Source organism: Rhinopithecus roxellana, chromosome 5 (genome assembly GCF_007565055.1).
Source record: "Rhinopithecus roxellana isolate Shanxi Qingling chromosome 5, ASM756505v1, whole genome shotgun sequence".
NCBI classification, from domain to species: Eukaryota; Metazoa; Chordata; class Mammalia; order Primates; family Cercopithecidae; genus Rhinopithecus; species Rhinopithecus roxellana.
Genome location: NC_044553.1, coordinates 116,993,613 through 117,009,286, shown reverse-complemented (window position 1 = coordinate 117,009,286; position 15,674 = coordinate 116,993,613).

Here is a 15,674-nt window from a genome sequence, read left to right as displayed (position 1 = left end):
AGAAAGTGAAGGAAGGGAGGAAGGAAGGAAACCTTGACTAAATTTGACACAACGATCTACCTAGTCACCTGTGTTGTTTTATCTAATCTTGTTTTCAATGTCCCTGAGCTTACCTGCATCATAACAGTCTGTAGAATTTTGACATAGTGGACATTGCCTTACCTTTTTTTGCTGAGGAGGTAGAATGTTCATGTTCTTCTCCCTGATCATTGCAGGACTGATTCATTTTCATCCTTCAGCTTTCAGCATTGATCTCACTTCCTCGAAGATGACATATCTGATCACTCTGTCTAAAGTAAGCCCCATTCACAATATCGTTTTATTCTTTCTCCAAACATCGGTATGGATATACCATAATTAACAATGACATATATTTGTTTATTTGACTTTGGTTCTCTCTTCTACCAAACAGTAAGCTTCTGTAGGGTTGCCTGGTGCCTACTTAGGTCACCACTGGAACCTCATTTCCTGGCATGGTCAAATGAATTAATGAACAAATGAAGGCACATGTAAATGTAAGAATAAGATATTAATTAAAACTTGAGTTTTATAAGTAGGCAGACCTGAGGTAAAATTCTGGCATAACCATTTACTAGCTATATTCCTTTTGGAAAGTCACTTAGCCTCAGAGATTCCTCCTCCTATAAAAAAGATTGTTCTAAGATAAAGAATGTGGAAATGACTGCTATGTGGTAGGTTCTTACTGAATGCTAGTTTTCTTCTCTCTCTCTCTCTCCCCCCCCCCCCCCCTTTCTGTCTCTCTCTCTCTCTCTCTGGACACAGTCGTGCTCTGTCATCCAGGCTGCAGTGCAGTGGTGCAATCTCAGCTCACTGCAACTTCCGCCTCCCAGATTCAAGTGATTCTTCTGCCTCAGCCTCCGTAGTAGCTGGGATTACATGTGCCTGCCACCATGCCCGGCTAATATATATATATATATATATATATTGTATTTTTAGTAGAGATGAGGTTTCACCATGTTGGCCAAGCTGGTATCAAGCCCCTGACCTCAGGTGATTCACCCTCCTCAGCTCCCAAAATGTTGAGATTACAGGCATGAGCCACCATGCAGGACCCTTGTTACCCATTTCTGTAAGCTTTTAGCACTTCTCACATTCTTCCTGCATTCTCAAAGATTACCGACATTGTCTCTAACTTATCTGAATGTTTTTATCAATAGCACTAAATTCTACTTAAGTGTTTTTCATTTTAAGTTTTCAACTTCCTCACATGATTCTTTCGCTTACGTATCCTTATAGGATGTTTTCTTTTAATTTTCTAGTTGGAGTCCTATTTCTTCTCCAGAAGCAATTTTTACCCCCTCTACTTTATCAAACATCATAATTTTCTAGGTAAGTAACTTAGATACTCAGGTCATATTTACATATTAGATATCAAAGATATATTTGTTGATGAGTAAACTGGCTAATCAGGGCCTTGCTCTTGGTAACTCTGTGTTCCATCCCCACAGAGTAGAATTCTATAACATGGAGGCTTCTTTGGTTTTGAGGAACTCTTAAATTTTTAGAATTAAGAAAGGATCTTAGTAGACAATCAAAAAGAAAAAGGCTAAGAAACCTTAGTGAAAAAAGTCAAGAATATATCCCATGCATCCAGATCTTAGGCCAGTTCTCTTTCTCGTAAGATTAAGAACTAGCATTTGATAAGTAATACTACCATGTGCTGAGTAACTAATTCATTTAATTTTCACAATAACCCTAGGCAGAAAGCAAACAACGTTATCATCTCCCTATAGAAACAAGCTAATCATGATTAGTTAACTTGTCTAATTTCTCACTGCAGAGTGCTTGTCTGACTCTGTTGTGACTAAACATGGAATTGTGTTGCTTCCTTTAGTTCACCTTAATGGCAAAGAAAAGATGACGTCAAGAAAATATAGCCTGCATTGAATCACTTTCCCTTTACTGGGTTCTAAAGAACAGGAATTGGTAATGGATTCCAAGCATCCTTGAAGAAAAATTCAGCAGCCAAGAAGAATCTACACTACTCTGTTTCCAGAATACTATAAATGGGGTATAATTGAAAGATTATCATGAAATCCTTGCCTAAGCCAATGTCTAGAAGGGTTTTTCCAATTTTATCTTCTAGAATTTTTATAGTTTCAGTTCTTAGGTTTAAGTCTTTAATCCATCTTGAGTTGATTTTTGTATAAGGTGAGAGATGAGGATCCAATTCCATTCTCCTACGTGTGGCTAGCTAATTAACCCAGCACCATTTGTTGAAAAGGGTGTCCTTTCCCCACTTAATGTTTTTGTTTGCTTTGTCAAAGATCAGCTGGCTGTAAGTATTCGGGTTTATTTCTGGATTCTTTATTCCATTCCACCAGTCTGGATTTCATGACCAAGAACCCAAAAGAAAATGCAATAAAAACAAAGATAAATAGCTGGGACCAAATTAAACTAAAGAACTTTTGAATGGCAAAAAGAATAGTCAGCAGAGTAAACAGAAAACCCACAGAGTGGGAGAAAATCCTCACAATCTATACATCTGACAAGGGACTGATATCCAGACTCTACAACAAACTCAAACAAGTTAGTAAGAAGAAAAGGAAACAATCCCATCAGAAAGTGAGGTAAGGATTTCCTGACCCTCAATCTTTCAGTTATGCCCCATGTATAGTATTCTGGAAACAGAGTAGTATAGAAAATTGAATAGACAATTTTCAGAGGAAGATATACAAATGGCCAATAAATATATGAAAAAATGCTCAGCATCACTAATGCTCAGGGAAATGCAAACCAAAACCACAATGTGGTACTACCTTACTCTTACAATAATGACCATAATAAAAAAATCAAAAAACAGTAGATATTGGCTTGGATGAGGTGAACAGGGAACACTTCTATACTGCTAGTGGGAATGTAAACTAGTACAGCCACTATGGAAAACAGTGTGGAGATACCTTGAAGAATTACAAGTAGAACTACCATTTGATCCAGCAATCCCACTACTGGGTATCTACCCAGAGGAAAAGAAGTCATTACTCGAAAAAGATACTTGTACATGCAGGTTTATGGCAGCAAAATTCACAAGTGCAAAATTGTGGAACTAAATCAAATGCCCATCAATCAATGAGTGGATAAAGAAACTGTGGTATGCATATACGATGGAATACTACTCAGCCATGAAAAGGAATGAATCAACAGCATTTGTAGTAAACTGGATGAGACTGGAGACTCTTATTCTAAGTGAAATAACTCAGGAATGGAAAACCAAACATTGTATGTTCTCACTGATATGTGGGAGCTAAGCTATGAGGATGCAAAGGCATAAGAATGATACAATGGAGTTTGGGGATTGAGGGGAAGAATGGGAGAGGGGCGAGGGATAAAAGACTACAAATATGGTCCAGTGTATACTACTGGGGTGATGGATGCACCAAAATCTCACAGATCACCACTAAATAACTTACTCATGTAACCAAATACCACCTGTATCCCAATAACTTATCGAAAAATAAAATGAAATAAAAAGAAAGATCGAGGGGAATCAGAGGTAAGAGGTACACATGAAATTGACTTCCGTGGTCATATTTTCCATTGGAGCTTTTGGTAAAGCTGCCCTATGACAATCTGGTATTTATGAATTTCCTCCCCTTAAAAAACCCCAAAACTAAGGTGTTCTTAAGGTTAAGGGATCTATTGGCACACCCCCAGCCCCCATGAAATGATTTCACTATACTGTTGTAAAACTATGACTGGGAAGTTTCACGATTTCCTCTAATATAAAAGTACCAGGGAAAGGTTAAGATGAACAAACTGCACAACTTAGTATTTCTTAATTGTAATTAATTGAGGCCTATGATTCAATCTATTATGGATATCATTTTTTTAAACACACGTTATATACCAGGCATGATATTAAATATTTCATGTATACTAACTTTATTCCATGAAGCATTCTACGAGGGGTTTATTATTCACATTTTACAAATGATGAAAATGGCTCTAAAGGCTGGGCACGGTGGCTCATGCCTGTAACCCCAGCACTTTGGGAGGTTGAGGTGGGAGGGCTGCTTGAACCCAGAAGAACTGCTTGGGCCTGGGAGGTCAAGGCTGCAGTGAGCAGTAGGTCAAGTGGTGATTGTGCCACTGTACTTCAGCCTGGGCAACAGAGCAAGACCCTGTTTCGAAAATGGGAAAAAAAGGTAAGAAGAAGAAGGTAGCTCAGAAAAATCTATTGGATTTGCCAAGACCAGATTGCAAAGCCAAGACCCAGGATGCCTGCCTCCACAGTTTCTTCCACTATCCTTCTTATAGCTGGTATCAGTGTCAATATAGTTAGCAAAGTCCTGTTAGCAGAAAAGTAATTAGGCTCCTGAAAGGGAATATGAACAAATGGAGAGAGCTGTAATTGGGGACTCAAGGGAACCATGAGGAAGTAGTGCGTAAAATTTTAGAGGAGAGGGCATAAGGAAGTGGAAAGGTAGGAAAATGGAATACTTCTAAGACCAATTTCCATCTTCTATCATTGACTTTCTCTTTCTGTGCAGTGTCTCCTGTGAAGCTTAAGGTAGCAGCACACTGCAACCAGGAATCTCTATGAACATGAAAAAGAATAATATTGCCTCTTCTGAGCACAGTGGCTGAAACAGAATTACTGACTAAAATTCAAAGTGATAAGTGATCCTATCTTGGCAATGCTTTTGAGATTTCCCTTTCATCTTTCAACACTAGAGCTGGGCATTATCACCTTCCAGTTGTTTTCCAGCTGTTTCCCTTGGATCTTAGGGGACCACAAAAGACAAAATTGGAGGCCGAAGGGAAATGCTTAGGCCATAATGCCACCTAAGCATCAACAGATCTTAATTTATATTTTGTTAGGAAGTCATTTGGATAAAAAAGTAGTTATTCTATTTAGAAAATAAAAAATAAAGAAGGAAAAAAGTTACTTTTGTATTTTATGGGAGAGCAGTCTTAGGCTCAAAGAAGCTGTAAATAGTTAAAAAATTAGGTTGCCTTGAATATGAGAGTGAAATTTAAACAATAGATCTTCGTACACCCACATCAGTGCTAATTCCACATGTTAAAAAAGTTTATTTTTCAATATTTAAAATACTTCTTAAAATTTAACATAATATTTTTCAGTATTGCATCAAATATTAAAATCAGTTTTCTACATCATCCCTAAACAATGACACTTCATGTCATATTGCAAACCTACAGAAACTGTCTTTGACCAGTTGAAGCTGGCTTCTTGGAAAAGACCTGAAGTCATACAGTATTTTGATTGTAATTGATTGAGACCCATCCTGCTGCTGAGTGAATTTGTTCAATCCTCTCATTTTCAGAGGAACTGCTACAAAAATCATTTTTCTCTTGGTCATTGTTTTTCACATTGTGTATGCTTCTTTGATTTATTCTATCCCAGGGAAAGGGACAGACTGATGCTTCTGCCTAGGCTGTTCTGATTGGTTGCTTTGTGATATCATAGAGAAAGCCCTAAGGACCAATTCTGATCGTGCATGTTTGAACTAATTTAAAATGCCACTGTTATTGCATTTAGTTATTATTTTTAGTGAGGTATAATATGCAAACAGCAAAGTTCACAGATTTTAGTGTATGGCTCAATAAATGTTTACATATAAATGTAATTATGTAACCAACAACCCAGATAAAATAAGATCATCCCCAGAACCCAGAAGGTTTTCAGTCTGCTTCAGAGTCAATAACTGCCCTCTGCTATGAAGTAACCAATTTTTTATTTCTATCATCATACGTTTATTTTGCCTGTATCAGTTTAATAGAATCATGCAATATGTGCTCTGTTGTGTCTGTCTTTTTTCATTCATCATTATCTCTGTGAAATTTATCCATGTTATTGCATGTATCAATAAGCTGTCTCTTTCTATTATCGCTGAATAGGTAACATTCCACTGAATGATTAAAACATAATTTGTTTTTCTATCTTCATGTTGATGGGCATGTAACTTGTTTCTAGTTTGGGGCTCTCATAAATAAAATTGTTATGAACATTCTTAAATGTATGTTTTGGTGGGCTTATGCACTCATTGTTTCTTGGTAATATACCTAAAAGTAAAATTAATGAGTCATAGTTTAAGCTACTGTTTGACTTGAGTAGATACTGCTTAATAGTTTTCCAAAGTATTTTAACCGTTTTACATTGAACCACATCCTTTTCAATATGTATTTTTATTTTGCATTATAGCTGTTTTATTTTTATTTTTTGTTTTTAACTTTAGAGACTGGGTCTCTTATTTTTAGAGACTGCACTCCTAGGCTGGAGTGCAGGGATTATTCACAGGCATGATCATTGTGCTGATAATGCACTGACACGCTGGAACTCCTGGGCTCAAGCAATCCTCCTGCCTCAGCCTCCAGAGTGGCTGGAACTACAGGTACACACCATGGTGCCCAGCTTTCTACATTGTAGTTTTGATTTTATTTTTATTTTTTTGAGACCATGTCTTACTCTGTCACCCAGACTGGAGTGCAGTGGTGCAAGCATAGTTCACTGCAGCCTCGACAACCTGAGCTCAAGTGATCCTCTCATCTCAGCCTCCTTAGTAGCTGGGAGTACAAGCATGCATCAACATACCCAGCTAATTTTTTTTTTTCTTTTTAATATAGAGATGAAGTCTTACTTATGTTGTCCAGGCTGGTTTTGAACTCCTGGGCTCAAGCAATCCTCCTGCCATAGCCTCTCAAAGTGCTGGGATTAGAAGTGTGAGCCACCAAGCCTGGTTTGTAATGTAGTTTTGATTTGCATTTCCTTAATGGCTGATGGTTTGAACTCCTCTACATATGCTTATTGACCATTTGAATACTTTCTTTTGCTAATTGCCCATTAAATTATTTTGTCCATTTTTTAATGGGCATTTTATCTTTTTATTATATTCTTTATTCTAGTCTCTTATGGAATATATGTACTGGAAATATCTCCTTCCAGTTTACGGCTTGCCTTTTAAAATTTTTAATGATATCTTTGGATAATTCGAAGTTTTTAATAGTATTGAAGTGCAATTAATCAATTATTGGCTTAAGGTTAATACCTTTTCTGCTGTGTTTAACAAAATTTCTCTACTTAACACACAAAGAGTCTCCAATGTTTTCTTCAATGTTTAAGTGTATAAATTATCCTAAACAGTTGATTATATGACTTCTCTATCGTACAATGTAGTGGTCAAGTTTCATTATTTTTTTCATATTAGTGTCCAATTGCCCCATATTATTTATTGAAAAGACCACCATTTATTTACAGAATTGCACTGGTATATCTACTGCAAAGCAAGTGACTGAATATGTGTGAGTCTGTTTCTAGACTTTCTGTTCAATTGGGAGATTTGTCTTTACTTGCACTAATACATCACTGTGTTAATAGTTACAGTATTTCAGTAGCATTTGACAGTCTCAGTCCCCAAGCTTTTTCTTCTTTGCAATTGTCCATTTATCCTATGTCGTTTGCATTTTTATATACCTTTAGAATTACCTTGTCAATTTATATACCTCCATGCATATATGGTCTGTGGTATTGATTGGAATTATATTAATTTTAGAGATCTATTTGGGAAAAACAGAAATCTTAACAACATTCAGGATTCCAATCCATAAAAACAATTTATCTCTTTGCCTTTTTAATTCATCACAGCAATATTTTTAAATGTTAAATTAAATATCTTGCCCATATTTTGTTGGATTTACTTCTAGATATTTAAAATTTGATGCTATAATAAACAGTATTAAAATATGTCCTACAGAAAACCAAACACCCCACATGTTCTCTCTCATAAGTGGGAGTTGAACAATGAGAACACATGGACACAGGGAGGGGAACATCACACACCCGGGCCTCTCACGGGTGGGAGAAAAGGGCAGGGAGAGCATTAGGACAAACACCTAATGCATGCAGGGTTTAAAACATAGGTGATGGGTTGATAGGTGCAGCAAACCACCATGGCACATGGATACCTATGTGACAAACCTACACGTTCTGCACATGTATCCCAGAACGTAAAGTAAAATTAAAACTATATATATGTTCTAACTAGTTCATTGCTAATGTATGCAAAGGCACTTTCTCTTTGCCTTTGGTGGTCAGCAGTTTGACAATAAAATTATTTGGTATGATGTTCTTTACCTTTATTCTGCTTGATATTTGTTGATTTTTTTGAGAATAAGTATAATTTTCATAATTAAAAAAATATTAGTAATTATCTCTTTAAATATTATTCTGCTCTCTTTCTTCCCCTTCTGAGACTCTAAAACACACATTGTCAGACCTTTTCAGTGTGTCCCACATGTCTTCTACTCTGTTCTTATTTTTCAATCCTTTTTTTCTCTACCGCACTTTATTTTTCTTTTCAAATTATTTTTATATATTATCACGTTTACTCCTTATGTCAATCTTGAAACGTGAATAGGTAGATGTCACTATTTCTTTTTTACAGGTGAGGACACTGAGGAGTGAGAAATGTAACCAGTATGCTGATCACCACGCATCAGATTGATTGTTGAGCTGGGAACTTTTAACTTAGTATGCTGTCCAATAGACCAAACCCCATTAGAATAAACTCTAAACTCCTAAGCAAAAAAACATCAGAAGGGTCCTCAATTAAGAAGCAATTCCCTTCAAGATGTAATTATTTGAGCAGTATTTATCCCATGATAAAATCTCAAAATTTCCTTTATCAATAGAAATACAAAGTGGCTCTTCTATATACCACATCAATGCCAGGAGATTCAGAGATTATAATCACAGTAACTAATTTTATACTACAGAATGGTGTTAGGACACGATGGTTCATTACATAGTATTGCATTCCTCAGGAGACTGTTTCTTTCGTAACTAAGTCTTGGGTTTGAACAAGTCTCTCCCTATCCCTCCCTTCCCCCTACCCTTCCCAGCCTCTACTATCCTCTGTTCTAATTTTTACTTTTATGAAATCAACCATTTTTTAGCTTCCACATATGAATGAGAATATGTGGTGTTCAGCTTTCTGTCCCTGGTTTATCTCACTTAATGTCCTCCAGTTCCATTCGTGTTGCTGCAAATGACAGGGCTTCCATCTTTATTATGGCTGAATAGTCTTCCTACCATGTACATATACCACAATTTAAAATCCATTCATCTGTTGTACACTTAGGTTGATTCCAAATCATGACTATTATGAATAATGCTGCATTAAACATAGGGCTGCAGATGTCTCTTTGATATACTGATTTTCTTTCCTTTGGATAAATTCTTAGTAGCTGGATTACTGGATCATGCAGTAGTTTTATTAATACTTTACCGAGGAACTTCTATCATATTCTTCATAGTAGCTGTACTAGTTTTAGTTTACATCCCCACCAATGTAAATAAGAGTTTCCTTTTCCCTGCATCTTTGCCAGCATTTGTTATTTTTTTGTCTTTCATATAGTAGCCATCTTTACTGGGATGAGATGATACCTCATTTTGGTTTTAATTTGCATTTCTCTGATGATTAGTATTTAAAATATATTTGTTGGCCATTTATATGTCTTCTTTTGGGAAATGTCTGTTCAGATCATTTGCCTATATTTAAATAAGATTTTTTGTTTTCTTCTTGTTTTGATGTTTGAGCTCCTTGTATATTCTGTATATTAATTCTCAGTCAGATGAGTAGTTTGTAAATATTTTCTCCCACTCTGTAGGTTACCTTTTCACTCTGTTGATAGTCTCCATTACTGTGTAGAAGCTTTGTAGTTTAATATAATCCCTTTTGTTTATTTTTGCTTTTGTTGCCTGTGCTTTGGAGGTTTTATTCATAAAATATTTTTCCAGACCAATGTCCTGAAGCATTTCACCTATGTTTTCTTCTATCTCTACTACACTTTTAATATTTTCAATTGATCTGCCCTCATGTTCACTGATGCTGTCTTCTATTGTATCCAGTAGATGTTAAACTCATCTGTGGTAGACTGAATACAAACATGGTCTCAAGTTTCCACTCCTCTACACGTTTGTATCCTTTGCAATGCAATTTAGAAGTTTCTTTTTTCAAGAAATTGAGTCTGTTTTCCTATACTTCCATCTGGATTGGCATCTCACAGCTGTTAAATTAGTAAATGTCTTGAGGGGGAGACCATGTGTTTGTGTAACTTACCTAGGCAGTCACAATCTTACAGTATTTTCTTCATCTTAGAAGACATAATATTGTAAGCCCTTTTGATTATGTGGGCGATTTCATTCTGTCTTTTGGAAGACAGATGATATTCCCAGTATCCCATCCCACCAAAATTCAACGACTTACCCATGGGAAAAACTGACCATGTTTTGGGACTCTTCTGGCTTTCAATCCATTAAACCAGTGCCATACAACCACCATGATTCCCACTAGTTTCTTTCCTCCCAGTAGCATCTGTTTATCCTGATCTGGCTTATACCCAGAATCAGAAAATGACCCTGGGGAGGTAAACATTTGGTGATCTGCTCACCAAAATAGAACTCTTCCCTTTCTTGAATTTTAGTTGATCTAGTTTCTGTTGCTTCAATAGCTCTCCAATGCATTTTAAAATGTGTTTTGCAATTTATCTTTTTTTCCCTTAGTCATTGCAGTGGAAACATCGGTCTGTTCTGACCTATTGCATGTTACCTGAAATGAGCTAAAAATGCAATTTTTAGACAGAAATGTCAAAGCTTGGCGGGGGGGCAACCTTAGGAAGAACATAAAGAATAATTATTACAGTATGCTTATAATGTGACCCTGTAGACTTCAGGGAACTGGGAGAATGCATTTTTCAAACAGAGCAAGTAAGGATTAGGTTAGCTCTAACACTACTTTCATTTAATGGTGGGTGCTGCTACACATTTTTGATGAGATAATCTCATCCCCATTAAGCTTTTCAGATTCCATCTCCCTGTCAGTCCTGCCTTTTGCACTATCCACTTTGCCTCCAAAACCATTCCTTTCTGAGCTTTGTGGAATTGCATCCCTATGAGTCATATATTTAGATTTTCTCAATTCAGAGAGAGCTCCAGTTTAATTTATAGTTGGTTTTCAACTTTGTTCATATGTGGTTCATTTCACCAGTTTGACACTCTTTGTCTACATAAATAATAGCTTAAAACATCATGGCTAATTTCTCAGTTTTAAAAACCACCTGGCGAAGACAATCACTATCCTTTGTGTGGGTATGCCTTCTTAGGGCATAACACAAGCTTGTGTTCTAATAGTTGGTTCTGTGGAGTAGGAAAGTGACTTCTGCTTTCAGGTAGGATATGGAAGGTCATAATCAACCACTGTTCCCTCTTTTACAGATTAGAAAATTGAGACACAGTGAAAGTCCTCAAATAATATTCCATTGGAATCTAATTTTTTAAAGAAATATTTCTATGTGGAAATTATAACTTTAAGTCTAGAAAATTGTCTCAGAGATAGGAAATTTATCTCAGTTAATAAGTGCCAGAACTACTATTTACAACCAGGACTATAGGACCCCAATCTTTGCTCTTTTTATTATGCTAGGAGAGGTTTTTAAGTTGATAAGAGACAAAATCAGGTTCCAATAGCACATCTTGCTACTCTAAGACCAGTATACTTTATTCCATCTTGCACTGGCTTCTAAGAATGCATTTCACTATTCTTAGATGACAAATTTTCCAGGTGTCAGCAGAGGCAAAAGACTGGAAAAAATGGGAAGAAGATGGTTGTTGATAGCATCTATTTCTGATGCCTGTGAATTATCTGTTCCATGCAAAAAGGAAAAGAAGAAGAAGAAGAAGAAGAAGAAGAAGAAGAAGAAGAAGAAGAAGAAGAAGAAGAAGAAGAAGAAGAAGAAGAAGAAGCAGCAGCAGGATTTGCAACACCAGGACTTTCTGATTAGCACTCTAGCCAAAAGGCAGTACCATCTGACATTGTGCAAACATGCTCCATCTGTCCAATGTTTGGATAGGCATGGAATGGGAGAGGAAGCAGAGGAAGTTATCTCAGATGTAAGTAATGGCTGAGCTGTCTGGCAGAGTCATCCCTGAACTACAGCCACTGCTGCTGGGCCAGCCTGATTGATTGATTTCAAAGTTTGCTTTGCACAAGGCTTTTTCTAAGCCAGGCTATTTCAATTTCAAAGCCTATATAAGAAAACAGGATGAGAGAAAGTGGAGGGAAAAAAAGAGATGTCCTAAAGGCCCCAAGAAAATTAGAAATAGTCATACCTTCTGGACAACACAAAATAAGCATCATAATCAACATCTAAAGTAGGAAATGCTAGGGCTGAAGATGCCAGCCAGGGACCTCCCTGAAGCCTGAAAAGACTTGAGCTTCCATAAGGAAATGGACAAAATTGCTCTGCAAAGTGCACCCCAGATCAATATTTCATTATCAATCTGTTATTGTTTGTAAGAATTTCCACTTCAGATTCCTAACAGCAGTCAGTAAATCTTACTGATCAGTGCAGTTCTCTGAATGAGGGCAATTTTTCACCAATCATCTTTCTCAGATTTGGTAAAATGGGTAGCAATTTGTGTTCCTTCTCTGGTTCCCAGCCTATAAGTAAGCAAGCTCCTTTTGATTATCACAGGCCACTCACTACCTTTTGGCTTTCACATAAAGTCCATAAATGTTGATGTCCACACACTGTGACATTTTTAAGTAGAAAAGTCAAATGGTAGTACCTGGTACACCAGGTGTCAAGAAATCTAAAAGTAGAAAGAGATATTTAAAGTCATCTAATGTATCTTTTAAATTATTCATTCATTGATTTGTTAAATAATTATTGTTTTCTGCTATTTGTCATGTACTGTGCCAGGGACTGGGAATTTAGCAATAAATGAAAGAGGTAACTTATACGAATAATTTACGTTAACAATACAGATTTGGGAAATGATTGGGCTATAAATTGGGTGGATACCTGATTAAATAGTTACTTTTTGGGAAGACATTACAATTGAGTAGAGAGAGACTTGCATGAACAGCAGGAGCCAACCACATAATATGTTTATTACAAGGGACATATTCCAAATGGTAGGAAATATAAAGGTAAGTCTCAAAGTCAAGAAAGAGCTTGGTTTTGTCAAGGACAGATAGATCAACGTGCCTGGAAATATTTATTCCATGATGTCTCTGTTTTTTATTTATAATTTAAAAATATAAAGAATTTATTTTTACTAAGATACTAAAAACCAGGACTATCTAAAACAAAAGGCCACTGTGAAAAGAGAACGAATTATTCCAAATACTCATTAGGGCCTTTGAATATCTCAAGGAGAGTGAGATATTCAAAGAAATCTTTGCTTTTTGAGGGCAGCTGCTTTTCCTGGTGAGCTCCTTGTGTCAACATGGAAAGTACCACTAAAGTGATGGATGCACAAAGCAGTGGACGGGGCACTATTAAAAGTCTGTGCTAATCAGGGAAAAGTGTACCTACGTCTTATCAGTACTCAACCTTTTTTCTTCTTCTTCTTCTTTTTTTTGGAGACAGAGTCTCACTTGTTGCCAGGCTGGAATGCAGTGGCATGATCTCAGCTCACTGCAACCTCAGCCTCCCGGATTCAAGCGGTTCTCCTGCCTCAGACTCCCAAGTAGCTGGGACTACAGGCATGTGCCACCAGGCCCAGCTAATTTTGGTATATTTAGTAGAGACAGGGTTTCACCATGTTGGCCAGGATTATCTCAGTCTCTTGACCTCATGATCCACCCACCTCGGCCTCCCAAAGTACTGGGATTACAGGCGTGAGCCATCACGCCTGACCCTCATTACTCATTCTTAAAACTGATTATATATCTGCCATGTGCCAGATCTCATTAAGCCTTGAACATATTGCGATGAATAAAAACGGTCAGGGCCCTCATGAAGCTCATTCTAGTCACAACTGTCCAAACTGCACCATGGATCATTTTTGAAAGGTAAGAAAACTCCTTTATTTTTGTAAATATTCTTAGAGTTCTTGGGTCATAGCAAAGACTTCAAATTATTCAAAAGTTGTTAACCACTAAAACAGTAGGTAGGAGAGGACTGTGGCCATACCAGCCCTACCCCTCACAGAAAGAAAAGTCTCCATGGCTGGAGATGCTCCTGCTGCTCAACTTCCAAGGCCAAGAACTGACAACCCAATTTCTAACACAGAAAAATAAGTCCAAGGCATTTATATGACCATGCCCAAACTGAGTAAGTCGAAGGGATATGACACCTTTCACCATGTGTGAGTCATGATGTCCTGATATTCAGAGTCATAATAATAAACAAACCTGTATTAGGTATTTTTATGACATTTACCAAAAAAGAGGACTCAGAAAAATTTAATGGTCTGTTCCTGGGAATAACACAGAAGAAAAAAAAGAAAAAGAAAAAAGCTCATAAAAAAATTATTTACTGCAGAAGGTGAAACATTCTTCATAAAGTTTATAAAAAGAAACTGCTAGGTTTTTACCAAAAGGATGAGCTTTGAGTAGAACCATAGCTAAGCAATATCTAGCTTGCCCTATGAGCCCGCTTTTTAAAATAGCTGCTTACTGCTTAAAAGTCACATAGTCCCTCTCACAAGGTCTTAACTTCCCTTAATTGCTTCTACAGATAACATATTTAACATTAAGAAATCTCAAGTTTTCAATTTGAGAAATCTTCTGGATTCTGCATTCCAGTGGTTCCACTGAAGCCAGTAGGGTTGAACACCCCACCTAGGAACTGACTCAGCACAAGAATGTAAGTTCTACATTCTTATAATTTTATTCTCCATGCCCTAATCAATCAGTGATCCCAATTCCTCAGCCCACTATTCTCCAAAATTTCCTTAAATATCCCCATCCAAAACCCCTCAGGGAAGCAGATTTGAGGTTCCCTTCAGTTCCCTTCTTTGGTTGCCCTATGATTATTAAACTATTTCTCTACTGCAACCCTTGCTGTTTCAGTGTATTGGTCTCTTATCATGCTATAAGCCATCAAACCTGGTGGTCCTATAACAGTTGAAGGCCATTTTTGATAAAATACACAAAAAATGGCGTTGCAAATATATAGCAAAGATGCTAATGGTGGTTTGTAATATGCTTGACATTTTTATGTTGTTTGATTTTTATTATGTTTTTTTACAAGTGGCAGGATTCAAAGCTGTTTGTCCTTCTGGAAGTTTCTATATTAGAGTTAATTATAAATGGGTCAGTCTTTTCCTTGAATTTGACATTTTGGGGAACAAGAATTGTACTGTTTGTAGTCTTGAATCTAATAACTAGCATAGTGATGACGAATAATGAAAAATAGATGGCTACTGCATGAATGAATGAATGATTGGATGCATGAATACATGTGGTGACCCAAGCCTTGAAGTTTATTGGTTATTGCTGTAGATCTAGCCTCAATGGAAGTTCTGTGTCTTGTATCCCTGCTTTAAATTTTTAGTAAGGTCTTCATAGATTCTTAGCAAAGGTTAAAAAAAAATTAGAAAAAGGAGATGAAAGGGTAAAATACATGCTATCATATTTCTTTCAGGCTACACTATGTTTTCAAGACCCATGCCTCTTTCTCAAAGCACTGAGCATGTTTCAACTTTCCAAGTTGTTAGAAATAGGAAAGAGGCAGGAGAAAATGCAAATCAGCTCTTGGCTTTCTAAAGGAAAGAGGTCTTTGATTTGCACATTGTTTCAATTCTTTGATTATCAAATTCTAAATAATGCCTGAAATAGCAGCTCAGAACTAAGCTTGATTCTGACCAGCAGCCCAGACAAGGTGGTCATTGAACCAGACAC